Raw genomic sequence first — 19,215 nt, forward strand, 5'->3', positions numbered from 1 at the left:
GACACTGGAATGTTCACAGCAACCTTATTCATCAGGGTCCCAAACCCAAAATAACCCAGATGTTCATCAGCTGGCAAATAGATAAACAAAATGTTATGTGGAAAACACCATTCAGGAAAAAAAAAAAAAAAGATTGATGCAAATAACAATATAAAGGAATGAAGGACCACTGCATCCTAGGAAAGATGCCAGATATGAAGTACTAAACATCTGGTTGCACTTACTGAAAACTCTTGAGAAAGTAAAACTTCATCAATAGACATCAGATCAAGGACTGCCATGAAAGAAGGAGAGGAACTAACTACAAAACAAAATGAGAGACATGTCAGATGATAGAAACTCAGCCCATGAATGGAATAATGGTTACCTGTACATATCTGTGCTACTCCTGAACTATAAGACAGTAAGTTTGACTGTATATGCATTAATTACATATACATTGTACCTCACAGATATAATTTTTAAAAGTAGCCTAAGGCTCTCTCCACCTCATCTCCTCTTCTCTCTCTGCACATGAGCCCTTTCTCTCTTTCTCTCTTTCCTCTATTCCCCTCCCCATGAGGACTTCTCTGACCCCAGTCCTTGAGGTCAGTGAACTCGCCTACTCAAGAGCAGCTTCCCAATAAATGTGCCTTTTTATCTCCATCATTTACTCTAACAGCCCCTAACTTCACCTGTAAGACATGAAAACCCATTGTGGAATGGTTCTCCAGATCTTCAAATACCTAAGGGTCAGAACAGCTAACAGTGGCTACATGCCTGGAGACCACCAAAATTAAAGACATGCTCACAGGGAAATGCTTCCATTCTTCTACTATTTCTATAGCCTTGCTAATAGATTTCTTAGGTGAGCCTAATAATATTTAGTTCATAACCAATCTCTTCATTACAAGAGGATAGATATATTTTTACAATTTGATAGTTCATGAATGGTAGAATATGGGAGACAAGACATGCCAAAACTGTGTGGGGAAGCCAACTGTGAAAATTTGAATGGATGTGAGAAGACTGTGAATCAACTTGAAAACTCTTCTTAAAATACTTTGACTAAAATTTCCCAAAGGACTTCCATGTGTTGGTGTGGGGGACAAAATGGGGTCCCACGTCCACTCGGGGTAGGACTGCTGGGTCGGGTTGGATGCGGGAAGTTTGACAGAGTGCACCCCCACTGAACCACTGGGCAGGGCTGGTGTCGGGCTTTGAGAAGCCACGGGACCCCACTCCAGGGATGGGGAGGTGCAGTCTAGGGTCCCTGTGGGCCTGCCAGAGTTGGGCTCCAACTCTCAGGCACCACAGATACCACTGGGTACCAAGGAAGAGCTGGTTCTGGGGTCCCTGGGCCGCATAGAGTCAGAGACATAAGGTGTCTTGGACACCTCAGATGACACTGAATGTTGCAGAAGAGCTGAGAACAGAGTGGGGACCCTCAGGTGGACTGGGCCCAGGGGCTGAAGGGAAAAGGGGCAGGAAGGAGAGCGCTCTGGCTGGTTACTGCGGGATGAGGATTTGGCAGGGTTGCTTGGGTTGGTTGGCAGCTGTGGCTGGAGGGAGACCTATTCCATTGCTCCAGCACGGTGGGTCCCGGGTCCCAATAGAAGAGGCAGTCCATGGTTTAAAGGTATTTATTGTAGAAAGGCAGAGAGAGAGAGAGAGTGAGAAAGTAGAGGTCAGCTATGGCCATGTGGAGTGATGGGAGTAGGGGAGTAGGGGAGCAGGAGGGCAAGAATAAGAACAAGAGAGTGAGAGAGAGGAGGGGGCAAACAGCTCCTTTTATAGTGGGCTGGGCCATCCTGGCTATTGTCAGGTAACTGTGAGGGTGGAGTCCAGAAAGAATGCCAGAAGCTTGGGACTGGTCACACACCTCTCTGCAGGGGGTAGGGGACTGTGGGAGGTTGTAGCTGTGACAGGAAACAGGGACCCAAGAGGCATGACTGAATACCTGCTGTCCCATGCAGGCAGAAATCAATGCCCACTAGGTCACTGAGGTTCAAGGCCTGTGCTCGACTAGGGACCAGGCTGCCTGTGCACAGCTCACCACTCCACATTGGTGACCAGATAGAAAAATACATTAAGATTAGGCAAGAAAGTCCTTGCTCATACCAGGTCAACAATACCTGTGGTAGTTTGGTATGTTTGGCCCAGGGAGTGACTTTATTGGAGTAGGTGTGGCCTTGTTGGAGAAAGTATGTCACTGTGGGAGTGAGCTTTGAGACTCTCATCATATGTGCCTAGAAGTCAGTCTTCTTCTAAAGGTCTTTAGATGAAGATGTAGAACTCTCACCTCTTCCCACACCATGCCTACCTGGACACTGTCATGCTCCCACTTTGTTCATAATGGACTGAACCTCTGAACCTGTAAGCCAGTCCCAATTAAATATTGTCCTTATAAGAGCTGTTTTTTCCATGGTTTCTGTTCACAGCAGTAAAACTCTAACTAAGACAGATCTAATTCCTGATTTGAGTTAAGTCGTTTTAGGAAGTTGGTTGGATTTAAATAATTTTGGGAAATTAGGGTGGTATAAAAGGCTGAGAGTTATACATCTTGATCTAAAAAGGCTGCTAGAAGACTGAACTCCGTGCAGCTAGGAGGAGGGCCTCAAAGCCCACCCCTACAGTGACACACTTCCTCCAACAAGGCCACACGGCTTAATAATGCCGCTCCCTGGGCCAAGCAAAACCAAACCACCACAATACCAAAATTGCAATGTCTTCTATGGCAGAAGTCATATATATGTATGTGGAAAAGACTAACTATTTCTTGAAGTTATCATTCAACTGTAACTGCATCATAAATACAAAATAAGCAGAGACTGCACTGCCTGAAGCAAGATGCTCAGTATAACAAACATGAGTTCTATTTTATGAACTGCTTAGCACAAGTAGGGTGATAGTATGCCTAGGGTAGGCTCACAAGTTTCCTCCTAAAGCCCGTCTTAAAGGCCTCTTGATCTTTCATAGTATAATAGCCCTCCACTATTAAGGCCTGAAAATGTTGCATGAAACAAAAATTGAGCAAGCTAATGTTGACACAAAGGCATGCACAGCTAGAACAGTGTGGTGGTTTGAATGAGAGTGCAACTCACAGGCTCATATATTTGAATGTTTGCTGAAATGGTTTAGGGAGGATTAGGAAGTGGGGCTTTCTTGAAGGAGGTGTATCGCTGGGAAGGGGTGGGCTTTCAGGCCTAGTCTCCTTCACTCTTCGCTTCCAATTTCCAGATAAGATGTAATCTCCAAATTACTGCCTGACGCCATGCTCCTGCCACGATGGTCATGGACTCGCCTTCTGAAACTATAAGTGGCCCCGCCCAATTAAATCCATTCTCAAAGTTGCTTTGTGTACCTTCACAGGAATAGAAATGCAACTGAGACAAAAGAAGACCTAGAATATTTAAATCAACTACCAAATTTCAATAGCATGGAAATGGAGCAGTGGAGGGACAGCCAGCATTCTGAGTAGCAGAAGTTATAGAGAAGTAATATGGCTCATGGCAAGCACATTCTAGTAACTGAACAACATAATATTTGAAAAGGCTCCCTTGTAAAACTTGTAGGCCTGGAAGCAGCAATGAAGTAGTAATACTCTAACCTAATATTTAATAGGTATACTTCCTAGAGCGTATCACTGCCCCACAATATGTTTCCCAAAACTCAAGCTTCAACCTGATCAGCAGAGCTGACTATTCCCAAGTAGCTCTGCTCACCCCTCCATGCTGTGCTCATGCCTTCCTTGTGTTCTGGACTTCCCTTCTGTAGCCGATCTCCTTACACCATTTCACAGCTACACAAACTTAGCCTGATAGAGGATAAGGGCTTTTATGGATCAGCCCCATCAGCAGCTGTTCCTCATGTGCTTGGGCCCCAGGCACTCAGAACTGTGAGCAGAAGCTCCCAGCCAACCATCCTTTGTATTTTATCTTGGGTACATCCTGTCTGCTGTCTGAATGCCTCTATGTCCTGGCATGTCTGGAGACCTCAGATCACCCTGCTTTTGAGTGCATTCCCTTGGCCTATCTAAGCTTGATTTCTTATTCCCCCTGCCATGCCCTGGTGCCTTGCTAGGTCCCAGGTAGATACTCAGGTAAGATCATCTACTGTTGTAACTCCCATTGGATCATAAAACTTTCCTGGTTATCTCAGTCCCTAGGACTGAACCCAGGAGTGAGACTTCATATGTTTGTGAATGAGTCAGGGTTCCAAAGACAGAACAGTCATTTGTGTTCCTGATCTGAGCTGTCTCATCTATTCAGTGCTGAACCACTGGGTTATGTGGCCACTTAAGTAAGCCCAAGCAAATATTATTTTGAAGTTATTAAAGGTGGAGGGTTAGCAACTATCAAAACAAATAAACAAACAAGCAAAACAAAACAAAGCACAATGCCTCCTTTAACTGGGACATGGGGGGAAGCCAAAATGATGAGCAAAGGACAATTCTAGACATTCTGGTCACCTCTATTTGAATCCTGCCTCTGGAGCATGGTATGACTTAAGTAACTCATTTCCATTCTAAAAGCCCATCTCCATGTCTGTAACACAAGGAAAATAGAATGTTTACCTAAAAGGTTCATATTAAGGATTAAATGTCCAGGGCTCTGTCTACTCTGCACTGACTAGCTGTGCAGCAGTGGCCATGATAGGCAGAATCAGAACACATTCTGGCCACTACTGTAACTGAAGATCTGAGAGTCTCCTTGGGGAGATGGCTTGTTCATCAACAATGCAAACCGCTCTTATGTTAGATGAAGACATTGTGACAAACTGTAAAACTGCAGGGCACACAGGAGGCATGCCACAATAGGGATTGTTGTTTGTTTTCCTAACTCTCCCCCTCTCCTTTGCTTATGGATCACTGATTTCTAACAACCTGGACGTTTTCTATCTTGTCCCAAACAGGATTATACAATTAATGACAACAGTTTGAAACGCAAACTAAAATGAAAACAGGTACGGCTGTTTCCAGGAAATTAATTTATTTGCACTACACTGAAAGAGAGTCCCAAAAATATATGGTACACAGAAACTTTCATTAAATACACTCAAATTAAATTCACCCAGCCCATCATTTTTATTCATGGATTCTCTACAAACAGCCTTGGCAAACCACACAGTGGAAGAAAGGTTATGTCCATGTTCAAATGTCTAGAGAACAACTTGGTTGAGAAATCTCTGAAACTTGCTGCATGCCAGCATTCCACACCTTTTGAGGATGAGTATGTACCAAATACCCAGCTGTAAATTAACAAAAGAAGCATTCACTTGTAAAGATGCACATTTACAAGAAGAGCACTGTATCTCAAATGCACCCTCCCATACTCCTATAAACGGTACAGAGTCACACAGCTTATTACACATAAACATAAAATCTTAAATCTAGCACATTGTTAGCTGTATATTATTCAATTAATAATGATGCTCTTTCCCCATGGTTATAAGTCAGAAGCAAGAAAATTCCCAACCAAATGGCCAGAGGTGGCTAGGTGGGTCTCTTATTTATTCTAGATACAAGAATACAAACAAGAGCAGCTGAAACAGTAGCAATCAGATGGGAAGAGGGCAGTGAGGCCTCCTTACTTTAAATGTTACCAGCTGTGAAACTCTGATATTTCCTAAATCCACTAAGAGGTATCTCGGTAATGGTCAGGCCAGTCATTCCATAGTGACTATTCTTAGATGTCCAGTAGAAATGTGATTTGTGGTTGTTAAATTCTTATATGTAAAATCTGTTATTAACTTATGGAAAATATTTCTTTAAAAAACAACCACAGGAGTAGTGAACCCCCAAACACCTAAGGCAGAAAGAGTTGGTCTTACCTTGAGGGTGACCCCTAAAGTATTGTTTTTAAATGACTAGCTATTAAATTACTCATTGTGTTGTTTGAAAAATAAAAATTAGAGAATATTGTTTAAGTCACCCTCAGATATAATGCCAAAAAAATGGTGTCAACAAGTTTCTGAGTCCTATTATTATACACTGGCAATTTTCCCTCCTTTCTAGCCTCTCCAAAAACCACTGAAGGAACTTCACATAAATGAAGTCTTTCTTTTTACCTTAAAAAGTCCAGGCTAAGCTCATGTAGTCGAATCAGTGAGCTTCATTCCAGAGAACCAGTCTCAAAAGATAATAAACACAGCAAGTGTATACGCCTACATGCATGTGAACATGCGAGTGTGCTCACAAGAGTGAGTGCACACGCGCGCAGACACACACACACATTAGATCTGGAGATGATAGTAGCAGAGTACTGGCTCTGTGTACTATCCCAGTACTACGAAAAAGAGTCTTTACAATATATTCAATGTTGGGTTCAGGACACAATGTCTTAGCCCACTGAAAGACAACAGGCTCTGATGCCTGTCATTGACAAGGACACGGCTTTCCCACATACCTTTGTTCCTTGACAGATAATCACTAACAACCCTCCAGCTTGGTTCCCTCATCCTTGAGAGAGATATAATTGGAGTCCTCCTCAAGTGCTTTTCTGAGCAGGTGGCACTTATTTCAAGCCAAAAAAGAAAAATCTCTACTCTTGGCTTTTCCAAGAAGATCCATTCATCTCCTTCAGAAACAAATATAAAGAGATGTCAATATCAACACTAGTATTTGCTACTAGTCTACAAAATGAGGTAGAGCATTAGGAAAATGTAATGCAATGTATTGGGCACAACTTTTCTTTAAGGCTTCCGCAGGTTTTATGGAGACATGTTTTTATATTTTACATTGTTAAAAATTGGATAAGATATACCTTACATGAAATGTCTCATCTTAACCACTTTAATCATCCACTGGGTGATGAAACACACGTACCGTGCTGTGCGTCATTACCAGAATCCTTCTCTAGAATTATTTTCTTCTTGAAAATCTAAATGTTCTATGTTCTGCTCATTAAGCATTTCTGCATTCTTTTCTTCCCAGTCTGGGCCTTCTCCCTTTTCCTTCTTGGCTGCCTAAACTTGATACTTGGTACAAATAGAACCACATAATACTGTCACTTTGTAGCTGGCTTCTTTGAAGTTGCATAATTCCCCCATGCTTCAGCCATGCTGTCCCGTGTTTCACAGGACATTTCTTCTTGTACCAGAACACTCAGCCTTCATGACCAAAACAGAGGGCCACGTGCTTCTCAGCAGTAAACCCTTTGAATGTACAGCCAAAGTGCAGACTATTGTGTGACCCAAAACAAGAGCCTTCTTGAATTGTCAGGATATAGAGACAGCCCCTGCCCCCCAGCCTCAAAATGCTATTCACGGGCAATGTGAGCATCTCCCAACAAGGATAGGCAGGGGAGTGTGTTACCTCAGTCACATGGCATGCCTATAAAATAAAATAGGAGGATTCACTCTGGTTCAACTCTCTATACTCATTTTTTGCTTCATTCTATGCTCAGGGTTCTGAGAAAGTCAATATTTGGAAAAATGACTAGGCAGCAAAATCGAGACTATTCAAATTAATGCCTCCAGAGTATACACTTGAAACCCATGTCCCTATCATATTACTGGCAACTTTGCTACCTTAATAATGAAACACAGTAAGAATCTCATAATCACGTAACTGAGGCCAGAGTGCTTCGGCTTTCAGACTTTCACACAGATAAGGAGTCTTCTTAAGGAAGGAATCCATGTCTAAACACAGAATTCACTCTGTCTTACTTTCCCTACAAGATGTTTCTCAAGGTAACCTTGTATCCTCTCATGTCCATCAAGCTGCACTCTCAAATCAACATGGGACTCAGGAAAACCACTACTCAGTAGCCAATACATAACTGGTTCAAAAAAGGATCGTATTTACAGCTTAGTGGTCAGAAGTGCTCACTTGCTGTCAAACAACCCCCAAACGGAATTTCACTTCTTCTCGGAGTTTTTCTCAGAATCAAATACATACATGCATACGTACATACATATTAATGACAGGATATTGAAAATAGTAAATAATAATTACATTTCAGTTCCTAGTGGCAGAAATACTATACATCATATACATATGATATCAATACTATACTATACTACATGAGGATTTTCAGCTTTTCATGCTTCCTGACACCCCTGTCTACCACAGTAAAACCACTTCCTCTCTTGCCCTCATTGACACTGCAGAATTCAACTGACCATGATTCCAGGTGCCATACTGTTTAAGACCTTGGGCCCTGGATGTTATTTGTCCTGTCTGCTCACCTAGCTGATAAGCAACTGGCTTAAACAAGTAGCTGACCTGTGCTCTCATTTGATCTTCATGACAGCCCTAACACATCCTAAATACATGCTTCCCCAGGGCACATCGACTGAGCTGGGTGTACCCATCATCTTCCTTGCCCTGAGTGAGTCCCCTCTAGATACCAGAGGCACTAGCACAAAGCATCCCCTAGGAGAGTCTGGCTGAATAGTCAGAGTCAGACAGTTTAACCAATCTGGGATATAATGAAAGACACACACCCAGGCTCATCCTGGGTCAAAAATGTGACCTGCAATCCCGACAGATCAAGCAGTGCCAGGAAAAGGGGAGAGGGTGAGCTTATCCCTTCCCACCACTGACATGTAGAGCATGCCAGCTGCTTCAGTTACACCTTGACTGAATCCTGGTAGAAAACATGGAGCTAAATCCCAGAGCAGAGTTCTGAAGCCCCTGCTGATATGCAAAGGAGAATTGAGGTCATTGCTATCACTAAGCTTTGAGAACATTCATTGTGCAACAAGGGACAATAAAATTTTTACTTTAACTTCTAGCTTTCTTTCCTCCCAGTAAAATCTTTTATCTGAAAGTATCTATTTCACAGATTACAAAAACAACCAAACTTCATCAAAATGGCATTAGGAAAGTTCTCCTTCCTTCCAGCCACACTTACCCAGGAGAAATCAGCCTTCTCAAATGCTAGCACTGAGTGAAAGGTACTTACTTGGCTTGTTGTGTGAGACAGTCAGATTAAATGGGTCAACTACATAATTAAGCCATAAAAATAGAATGGATTTAATAATGTAATAATAAATAGTTCAATATTGGGGGAGTTAAATTCATTTCCAAATAAAACTAATCTTAATTGTAGTATACACATTCATTAGATTTCTACTTGAAATCCTCATAATTTTGCAAAAGATCTGATTTGGTTCACTGAGGACGTTTTGGCATTAAAAACTGAGACAAAGTTCAGAGACTGTTACATATTTCCACATATTTAATTAACGTAATAGCATCTAAATCAATTTTTGTTGGAATAAGAAAAAGTATTTCAAGCATGTATATTTAACAGATCTATCTTAAAGTAAAAACCAGCTAAGCTTTCTGAAAATAAAAATAGCACCCTGCCAACTATTAAAATCCTAAGAAAAAGACTAGATTTTCATTGGATAATTTTGGCTACATTTAAAAGTACTTTATTAAAGTAGCAAACACTGTACAATATATTTTCTTTTAAAATGAAACTGAAGATAAGTGGTTTACTTCTGGGTCTCTACCATGCTTATCAAATGGTATCCCCCAAAGCAAGCCCTGACTAACACAGGATTCTAACTGAGAATAAAGGCATGTCCAAAGAAAGTATGTAAGACTGATTCTATTAAAGACAAAGGATCATCTATGCCCGTGCTGGTGAGACAGGCTGTCATCCCAGCACTGAGGAAGCAGAGGCAAGAGGATCTCAACTTAGAGGTCAGCTTGTGCTAAACAGAAAATTTCAGTCAAGCCTGGACTACTGAGCAAGGCTCTGTCTCAAAAAAAATTCAAATGCGTGCATACATATATACACATATGCATGCACATGCATGCATACTAAAGAATCTGAAGGCTGCATTGGAGATTCCTGTTGAGAAGGCTCCAGTCCTGGCAGGGGCTCTTCCTATCCCACACATCCTCTGCAAGGTTTTCATCCGGCCAACCACATCCAGACCCCTTCCTTCATGCCTGACAATTCCAACTGAATGCACCTGTTGTCCCAGTTTCAACACTGGCACCTCAAAGGTAAAATTTCATCGGGCAGTTTAGAATCACCAGCAAAGATATCCCAAGAGTCAAAAACTAGGACAGATGGGCAAGTCTGTGTTTGAGTTAGGCTCCAGGTGACACTGAACTTCAGTGCAAAGCACTTGTCTGCTCAAGGCTTCCTAGTAACCTGTGTACTAGAGAAGATCCCCTGAAATCCCACAACCCTAGTCTAGAAAGGAGGTCACTACACAAAAGCCTGTCGTTTTAAGATTTGACACTTCAGACAACAGGGAAGGTCACCTTGAACAGCCTTTGCACAGAGAACTGGTAATCTGGCCTGCCATGTTAGCTCTGATAGTGTCAGTTTTGTTTGAGCCTCTTCCAAAATGGAGAACAGAAGACAAAACCGTAACACTTCCCAAGTGCACCAGGACCTTAATGCACAGACAGTTAATCCCCATTCACAGGAGGCCCATGGTCTAGTCCCAGTCACAGAACAGGAAGAGGTGTCCCAGAACTGAAGGTAGCAGCTTCACCCCTCCTGTGCTGTGCTTCTAAGTGTTTATCAGTTTTCAGTGGTGTTAAAAAGAGAAGTGACCTTATTTCACAACAATGAGCCCCTGAGAGGGCTCTGAATAGATTCCTCCATTAACTCTACCGTGGAACAGGCACAGAGCCTCCAAGGCCTGATGAAATCATCCCACATTGAAAAGAAGAAAAGATGTGTGAGAAACAAAACAGTCTCTGTAGGGAACGGACAAAGCCAAGAGGTACCAAGATGTTACAGTGTCTGTCTAGGAATGCAGGGCAGAAAGACACCGGGGGTTCAAACTTCAACCAACCCAGTTCCCTTTGCACACTGGCTCAGTCTGGACTGAGACTCCTCCAACTTCATATTAGCCTGTAATCTGCTTTCCTACCACTCTCCTTCCTGGATTCTGGTTCAGTAATTTAGAGGACTTACATTTCACTCATTCTATCACCTAGAAAGGCCTTTTTGATATAGCTTATTACTATTGATACAGCCTAGGAAGAGCCAGGCTGGAGCAGTTCCCAAGGAGGGAGAGATAGTACCCAATATGTACCATAACCCAGCATGGGAGCCTAAAGACAGTGTGCTCGCTCTCTCTCTCTCTCTCTCTCTCTCTCTCATTTCTCATTCTCTCACACACACCATTCTGCTACTGCAGTACTTTTGGCACTTCCTGATATGATATTCTTTTACCTACACAGGGCAAAGACAATATAACAGCAAGAACGTGAGTAGAAGAAATCCCTTCTGTAAGTACAGCCAAGTAGCCTCATACCTAGAGACAGAACACTAATTCCAAACATAGCCTGTAGGAAGGCATGTCCTATAACATCTCCAGTGTGGAGGCCTTCAACATACAGAGTGGCCTAAACCAAGTTAAAGGAGGGCACAGTCCAGGTAGACCAAAAGTCAGGGCCTCTGAGAGCCACTCTATTACAGCAAGCTCCAGTGTATGAGCCATCAGACACAAGAAAAGGTAAGATACTACCCAGCACATGTACAACTTGAAGCCTGTCTTATCTCTGTACCAATGCCTGTTATATAAGCAGCACAACAGCTGGAGACCCATGACTGGGATTCATGGGTCCTAACTTTCGTAGGAATATCTCAGATGCTTCTAGGTTTTTTTGTTTTTTTTGTTTTGTTTTGTTTTGTTTTTGTTTTCAGATTTGGAATATTTGTACAACTTGACTGAGAGCATCTCAGGGACCAGGGTACTTCAAAATCTCAAACTGATTGAAAGAACAGATTTCTAAAGTGTTCAGATTTTAGAAAATGTGTATCTGCAGAGGGTGGAGGGCATTGAATATATGATAATAACCCTGAGAATGTCCAGAGAATTGGAGAAATGCAAATGCAAATCTATGGGGCCCTTCCGATCGAACCTGGTAACCTAATGGAACAAGAAGAGACATGAAACCCTTGGTGTGGTCTGTGTTTAGGGAGCCCATTCTGCCGGCAGTTACTACTACTGTCTTCTGCTCACACAGGGCCATCTGCTGAGCAGAGCGCTGCCAAGAACACCGAGTCAAGGAATTGCAGAATCTTGCATGGCAGGACTCAGGAGAAACAGCAGGTCACAGCGGTGAAGCACATGCTGTCTTGGGTTTTCCTTTAGCCATAAGGAGTACAAGAGAAACAAGGGATGGACAGTATTATGGCTTTAGGCTAAGAAATAGAGAAAAATTATGATTACAGCAAATAATTCGTATAAAAAGTGATAGGTACTTGTCTTAGTCAGGGTTTCTATGCCTGCACAAACATCATGACCAAGAAGAAAGCTGGGGAGGAAAGGGTTTGTTCAGCTTACACTTTCACACTGCTGTTCCTCACCAAATGGTGTCAGGACTGGAACTCAAACAGGTCAGAAAGCAGGAGCTGATGCAGAGGCCATGGAAGGATGTTACTTATTGCCTTGCTTCCTCTGGCTGGCTCAGCTTGCTTTCTTATAGAATCCAGGACTCCCAGCCCAGGGATAGCACCACCCACAGAGGGCCCTTCCCCCTTGATCACTAATTGAGAAAATGCCTTACAGCTGGATCTCATGGAGGCATTTCCTCAGCTGAAGCTCCTTTCTCTGTGATAACTCCAACCTGTGTCAAGTTGACACACAACCAGCCAGTACAGTACTCTTTTGCCTTTTTTCAAATTGTTTCATATCTTCAAACCTGGGTGTATTTTCACACTTACAGACGTTTCAGTTAAGAAAAGCAACATTTTCCATGCCTGGTGAGCAGGGGGCCAGTGACCTCCCATAGCAGCCAGCACAAATGTGAGCTGAAGGTGCTTCCGGGAAAGATGGAGGCATTCACCTCCACAGCAACTCATCTTCCATCCTCCGTAATCTCTCGGGATGTACTTCCTCTATCCCAATGGCAAGCTCCTTCCTCATATTAGTCGTTCAGAACATCTTCCCTGCTCCACAGCTACCCCAGACACTGTTCCTCAGTCCCAACAGCAGACTCCTCCAGCTCATGAGCAAGTGCTCACCCTGACCACCCACACAACAGCAGAGAGTTAAGTCTGAAACAGCCAGCCAGCCAAGTCAGCTGGATCCATCGTGACTGACATCCTGTTTATTGCCCAGCTAAAACGTATTTTATGCCTCTGTGTTCAGGCTACTCAAGCATCATGAAGACACGATTGCTTCCTTTGTTCTTTTTATCAGAACACATAAGGTCAAAGAAAATTAGAGCAGAGACATTATAACGGGAGGCTTATAGATTGATCAAGGAGCATAAACCAGAAAGGAAGCAAAAACGAGCCTCAGACCGAAGGAAAGCCAAGTGTGGAGGCAGAGGTTGTCAGAAAGAGGGCTGCAGATGCAGGGCCCAAGCCAGGGAAGACCAGTAAAATACTTGATACTTTGTTTTAAGCACAGTCCAGGGCTTTGAGCAGCCAGAAGTGCAACTGGATGGTATCTCAGCTGACTCAGATGTGAGTACAGCAGAGGCAGGAAGACAAGAAAGGGAAAGAATTCCAAGGTGGAAAGGATGGGATACCCCAAGAATGCAGAAAGGACCTGGGAAGGGCAGAAATGCGGATGGGGGAGCTGAGGGATCCAAAGGGGTCTCAGTTTCCAGTGAGCTCCCACTCATGAGGAAAAACATCTGAGGAGCCTGCCCTGCCCTTCAGGCTGCAGTCTGGAGGCCTCAGCTCAGGGTACATTCCTGGTGGGAGGCTGTCTCAGTCCTGGGAAAGAACTCATCCTGTTCTAGAAAAATAGTCCTAGTTTTGTTGTTGCTTGATAAGCACTATCATCAAAAGCAACTTGGGGAATGAAGGGGTTTGTTTGGTTACAACTGGTTGCAGCAGGTTACAATTCATCCTCCAGGGAAGCCCAAGCAGGAACTAAAGGAATGGCTGCCTTTCCATGGCTTACTTACCCAGGTTTCAAATACAGCCCAGTACCACCTGCCTGAGGGTGGCATCACCCACAGTGGGATGTGCCCTTCCACATTACTTAGTAGTCAAGACAATGTCCCACAGACACCCTCTCAGGCCAATGTAGTGGAGGCAATTCCTCAACTGAGATCCCCTCTTCCCCAAGTTTGTTCTGAGGTTATTTCAAGTCCACAAAGGGAGCCAGCACTGTGGGCTTCCCAGGTCTCTACAGAGATGCGGCTAATCTACTGAACACTCTCTGAGCCCCAAGCGCTGCTGCCATATATGCTGCTTCAGCTTCCAGGAACTCGGCTCCTGTCTGCAGAACAAGGTCTCTGCTGAGAATTCTCTGTGCTACACATCAAAACGCAAGGGGAGCCATGCACTCTGACACAATGTTCAATATGAATTTCTTTTTCTTCAAAGAGGGGATCATTAAGCCACTGAGGCTGCTACTCTAGTAGATAGTATTTTATAAAAAATACCCTAAACAGAGTGGCCTATGATCAGAAATTTATTTCTCACAGTCTGAGGATGAGAAGTCCAAGGTTAAGGTGTCTACGGATCTGTTATTGGGTAAAGGTCCATTTCCTGGGTCATATATGAGATACCACTATATCCTTGAGAGCAGGAAGACGCAGAAGCTCTCCCCGACTCTTATAAGGACATCTCATAAGATTCCACATACCATCTGTGGACTTCTCCTCCCTCCTGACTTAATTACATTCCACTTCTCCCCAATACTAGCACTTTGGGGACTGCAAAATAACAGTGCCAGGAACAAATATGTAGTTGGAAAAGCCTGCCTCATTTTTCCATTTATTATGATTTTTTGGTAGACTTAAAAAAGAAAAAAAATCAGTCATAAAAAACAAATACTTTTAACTGAGTAAAACTAAAATAAATAAATAAGTAAATAAATAAATAACTACTAAAAGTACCTGTTTCCTTTGTGGAACTTCCCATATTAGATTTAAAAATGGTACAAGCCATCAGAACAAACTTATTTGATGTTGAAATCAGATAGCATATATTTACAAGTTTCAAAACATTTCCCTCTATTTTAAATCTCAAAAACAAATGAGAATGAAAACTAAAACTCAAGTCTAATTGGGTGAAACTGCTTTTATGCCTTAAATTTGAACAGAAGCAATACTAAGCATTAGTCATGAAGTGGAGAGATGCTGGTCTGTAAGGAGCTGACACCAATGTGTGCGCATGATCATCACCACACACCCCTTGTATAATAAGCTGAAGGGTACCAAAATTCCTCTGCCAAACAATCTCTACTAGAACAAACAAAAACAAAAAAAAACAAAACAAACAAACAAACAAACAAACAAAAAACCAAAACACCAGATCAGACACACAGAACCGGAGCAGCTGTATAAGATACAGCCATCATCTGAGAGCAGCTGTATAAGATACAGCCATCATCTGAAAGCAGCTGGTGTAAGATATAGCCATCATCTGAGAGCAGCTGTATAAGATATAGCCATCAGCTGAGATCAGCTCTGTACAATGCAGCCACCACCTGAGGACAGCTGTTTAAGATGCAGCCTCAACTAAGGGCAGCTGTGTAAGATGCAGCCTCAACTGAGGGCATCTGTGTAAGATGCAGCCATCAGCTGAGTTCATGGTAGATGTGCTGGTAGGAGGGAGGTGCTGGAAGACAGTCCAGAATGTCCTAAAGAGGACCCTGACTTAGGAGGACCTAATCAGCCCATTTCAACACATTGGTAAAACCATTATTTTCCCTGAGTGATTTACAAACATTCACTTAATTAGTTAGGCACACTGACCATGCCACAGGTACATGATAGCTAAGGCTACAAGCCAATCTGAATGACCTATAGGGTATCAAGGTACTTTGGCTTGACATTCTTACCAGCTGTGCCTATGTTTTAAGAGGATCTTATCATGGAATTGGTGGACTAGGTAAAGTAGGTGAGCAGTCTATAACCACAGAGAACAAAAAGGTGCAGGAAGACTGAATTCATTCATAGTCTTCCCAGTTCCCTGTCTGCCTGGCTGCTAGAGCTCAGTATCTAAGAATCAGAATGTTTCATGGGGAGAAATGGCTCCAGAAAACCCTAGGGGGAAACACCAGTTGGAGATTGAGAAGGAAAACTGCCTAGTCCTGTGCTAGCAAATGCTGAAAGTAGAAAAACCTGCAGGAGAAATCAGATAAGCAAGGAAGAAGTCACGAGTTGTGAGAGGGCAGAGCTGCTTTCACCTGGAAGAAAATGCAGCTTGCGGAGGATGGCGCCTCCTCTCTTTCTGTGTGTGTGTGTGTCCCTCTGTCCCCTGCCCAACCCCAATTTGTGGGACTGTCATCACTTCTAAGGAAAAGTTAATAATTTTCTTTAATTCAAGCAATTCCAATAGACCACAAATCTTTTCTGAAACTACTTAAGAATATTTCATCCTCTGCTCCCAGAGTCCTCTGGAACACACCATGCTGCCCTAAGCAGCCTGCAATCCCCTCTAGAACTCCATTCTCCTTCCACCTTCATCAGACCTGAAGAGCCTGAACTATACAGGTTAGCTTCCCTTCCCCCATCATTCCCTGCTTGCTGAGTCCTCTGGAGGACCCAAGCTGCCCTGAGCAGCCTGCCATACCCAGAGGATCTCCATTCTCCTGCCATCTCTCTGCCAACCATCATTGGCCTTGAGGGTCCTGAACCATACAGACTAAAAATACCCATCAGAGGCCTGCCACAGGACCATCAAGATTAACAACCCCCACCCCAATAACTACTACAACTAGAACATCCAGGCACCAAATTCACGAAGATGCCATAAGGTCCTCAAAAGAAAACAACCAAAAAATTCAGGGCAAATATGACACCATCAGAGAACAGCTACCCTACAACAGCAGCTCTGGAGATCCTAATAACTGAAGCACAAGAAAATGACCTTAAATCCAATCTTATAAAGATCACAGAGGTTTTTAAAGAGAAAACAAATAAATCCATTAAAGATATACAAGAAAATACAATTAAACATGTGAAGGAAATAAATAAAACTGTGCAAGACCTGAAAATAGGAAGAAAACCAATAAAGAAAACATAAAACAATAAGGGAATCCTGAAGATGGAAAACCTAGGGAAGAGAACAGGAACAACAGATACAAACATTACAAACAGAATACAGGAGATAGAAGAGAGAGTCTCAGGTGAATTTGATACAATAGAAGAAATTGATATATCAGTCAAAGGAAGTGTTTAATCTAAAAAATTCCTGACACAACATCTAGGAAATCTTCAGTAAGTGAAAAGTCTAATATAAAAATAAAAGAAATTGAAAAAATAGAGTACCAGCTCCAAGGCCCAGAAATATTTTCAAAAAAAAAAAAATCGTCAAAGAAAACTTTCCCAACCTAAAGAAAGAGATGCATATAAACATACAAGAAAATTACAGAGCACCAATTAGAATGCATCAGGAAAATCCTCCTGTCACATAATAATCAAAACACAAAATCTACAGAAGAAAGGAGGAATATTAAAAGCAGCAAGAGAAAAATGACAGGTAACATATAAAGGCAGGTCTATCAGAATTATACCCAACTTCTCAACAGAGACTCTTAAAGCTAGAAGGGTCTGGGCAGGTATCTTGCAACCTCTAAATAACCCCACGGATGCCATCCTAGACTACTATATCCAGCAAAACTCTCAATCACCACAGATGGAGAAAACAGGATATTTCAAGACAAATCCAAATCCAAATAATATCTATCCACAAATCCAGCCCTACAGAAAATACTAGAGGAAAACTCCAACCCAAGGAGGATTACTACATCCATGAAAACACAGAAAATAATTCCAAGGGAAGCAAACGCAAGCACACTAACATCAAAGTAACAGGAATTAAGAAATACTGGTCATTAATATCTCTCAACATCACTGGACTCAATTCCCCAACAAAAAGACACTGGCTAACAGAATAGATGTGAAAACAGGACCCATCATTCTGCTGCATACATGAAACATAATACAAGCAATAAATACAGCCATCACCTCAGAGTAAAGGGCTGGAAAAACGTTTTCCAAGCAAATGGACCCAAGAAGCAAGCCAGAGTAGTCATTCTAATATCTAATAAAATACACTTTCACCCAAAATTAATCAAGAGAGACAGGGAAAAACACTTCATATTCATTAAAGGAAAAATCTACCAAGATGATATCTCAATTCTGAATATCTATGCCCTAAACACAAGGGCACCCACATTTATAAAAGAAACACTTCTAAGGCTTAAATTGCATATCAAACACCACACAATAATAGTGGGAGACTTCAACACCCTACTCTCTCACCAACAGACAGGTCATCTAGACAAACACTAAACAGGGAAATAATGAACCAACATTATGAATAAAATGACCTAACAGACATCTAATAGAATATTTCACCCAAATACAAAAGAATATACCTTCTTCTTAGCACCTCATGGATCCTCTTCCAAAATTGACTCAGGCACAAAACAAGTCTCAACAGATATAAGAAACTTACAATAATGCCTTGTATCTTTTCAGGCCACCAGGGATTAAAGCTGCACTTCAACAACAGAAACACTGGAAAGCCTACACACTCATAAAAATTGAACAACTCTCTACTCACTGATCTCTGGGTCAGGGAATACATGAAGGAAAAAGATAAAGAATTCTAGAAGTCAACGAAAATAAAGCCACAGCATACCCACAGTTTTGGGACACAGTGAAAGCAGTGCTAAGAGTAAATTTCATAGCACTAAGTGCCTTCACAAAGAAATTAGAAATTTCTCATGCTAGCAAATTAAAAGCATACCTGAAACTCTGGGGGTGGGGGGTAAAGAAGCAAGCATACCAAAGAGGAGTAGAAGGAGGAAATTAATCAAAATCAGGCTGAAATCAATCAGTTAGAAACAAAGAAAACAATACAAAGAATCAACTAAATCAAGAGCTGGTTCTTCAAGAAGATGGACAAACCCTTAGCCAAACTACACAAAAGACAGAGAGACAGTATCCAAATGAACAAAATCAGAAAAGAAAAGGAAAACATAACAACAGGCTCTGAGGAAATTCAAAGAATTAAAGCCTATACTCAACAAAAGTGGAAAATCTGGATGGAAATGGACAATTTTCTAGAGAGATACCAGGTACCAAAGTTAAATCAAGATCAGACGAATGATTTAAACAGCCCTACAATCCCTAAAGGAATAGCAGCAGTTATCAAAAGTCTCACAACCAGATAAAGCCCAGGGTGAGATGGTTTTAGTCCAGAATTCTACCAAACTTTCAACAAAGACCTAAAGCCAATACTCCTCAAACTATTCCACAAAATAGAAACAGAAAGATCATTGCCAAATTCATTCGAGGAAACCTCAGTCACCCTGATATCTAAACCACAC

The 19,215-nt window shown here is 42.1% G+C and overlaps 1 protein-coding gene across 7 annotated transcripts in view; it reads right to left on the minus strand.

Annotated features, from left to right (window-relative positions):
- Fam110b (family with sequence similarity 110 member B) overlaps positions 1–19,215 on the minus strand; it is a 143,671-nt gene that overhangs the window by 111,690 nt on the left and 12,766 nt on the right. Inside the window, exon 1 of one of the 7 annotated variants that reach the window (XM_085839503.1) lies at positions 225–357. The exons of the other annotated variants lie outside the window; for them this stretch is intronic. The gene's annotated coding sequence lies outside the window, so the exon portion shown is untranslated. Of the gene's footprint in view, positions 1–224; positions 358–19,215 lie in introns of those variants that run through there. 7 annotated transcript variants of the gene reach the window in all.

This window comes from Mus caroli, unplaced genomic scaffold (genome assembly GCF_978045245.1).
Source record: "Mus caroli unplaced genomic scaffold, Mus_caroli_1 scaffold_6, whole genome shotgun sequence".
NCBI lineage: Eukaryota > Metazoa > Chordata > Mammalia > Rodentia > Muridae > Mus > Mus caroli.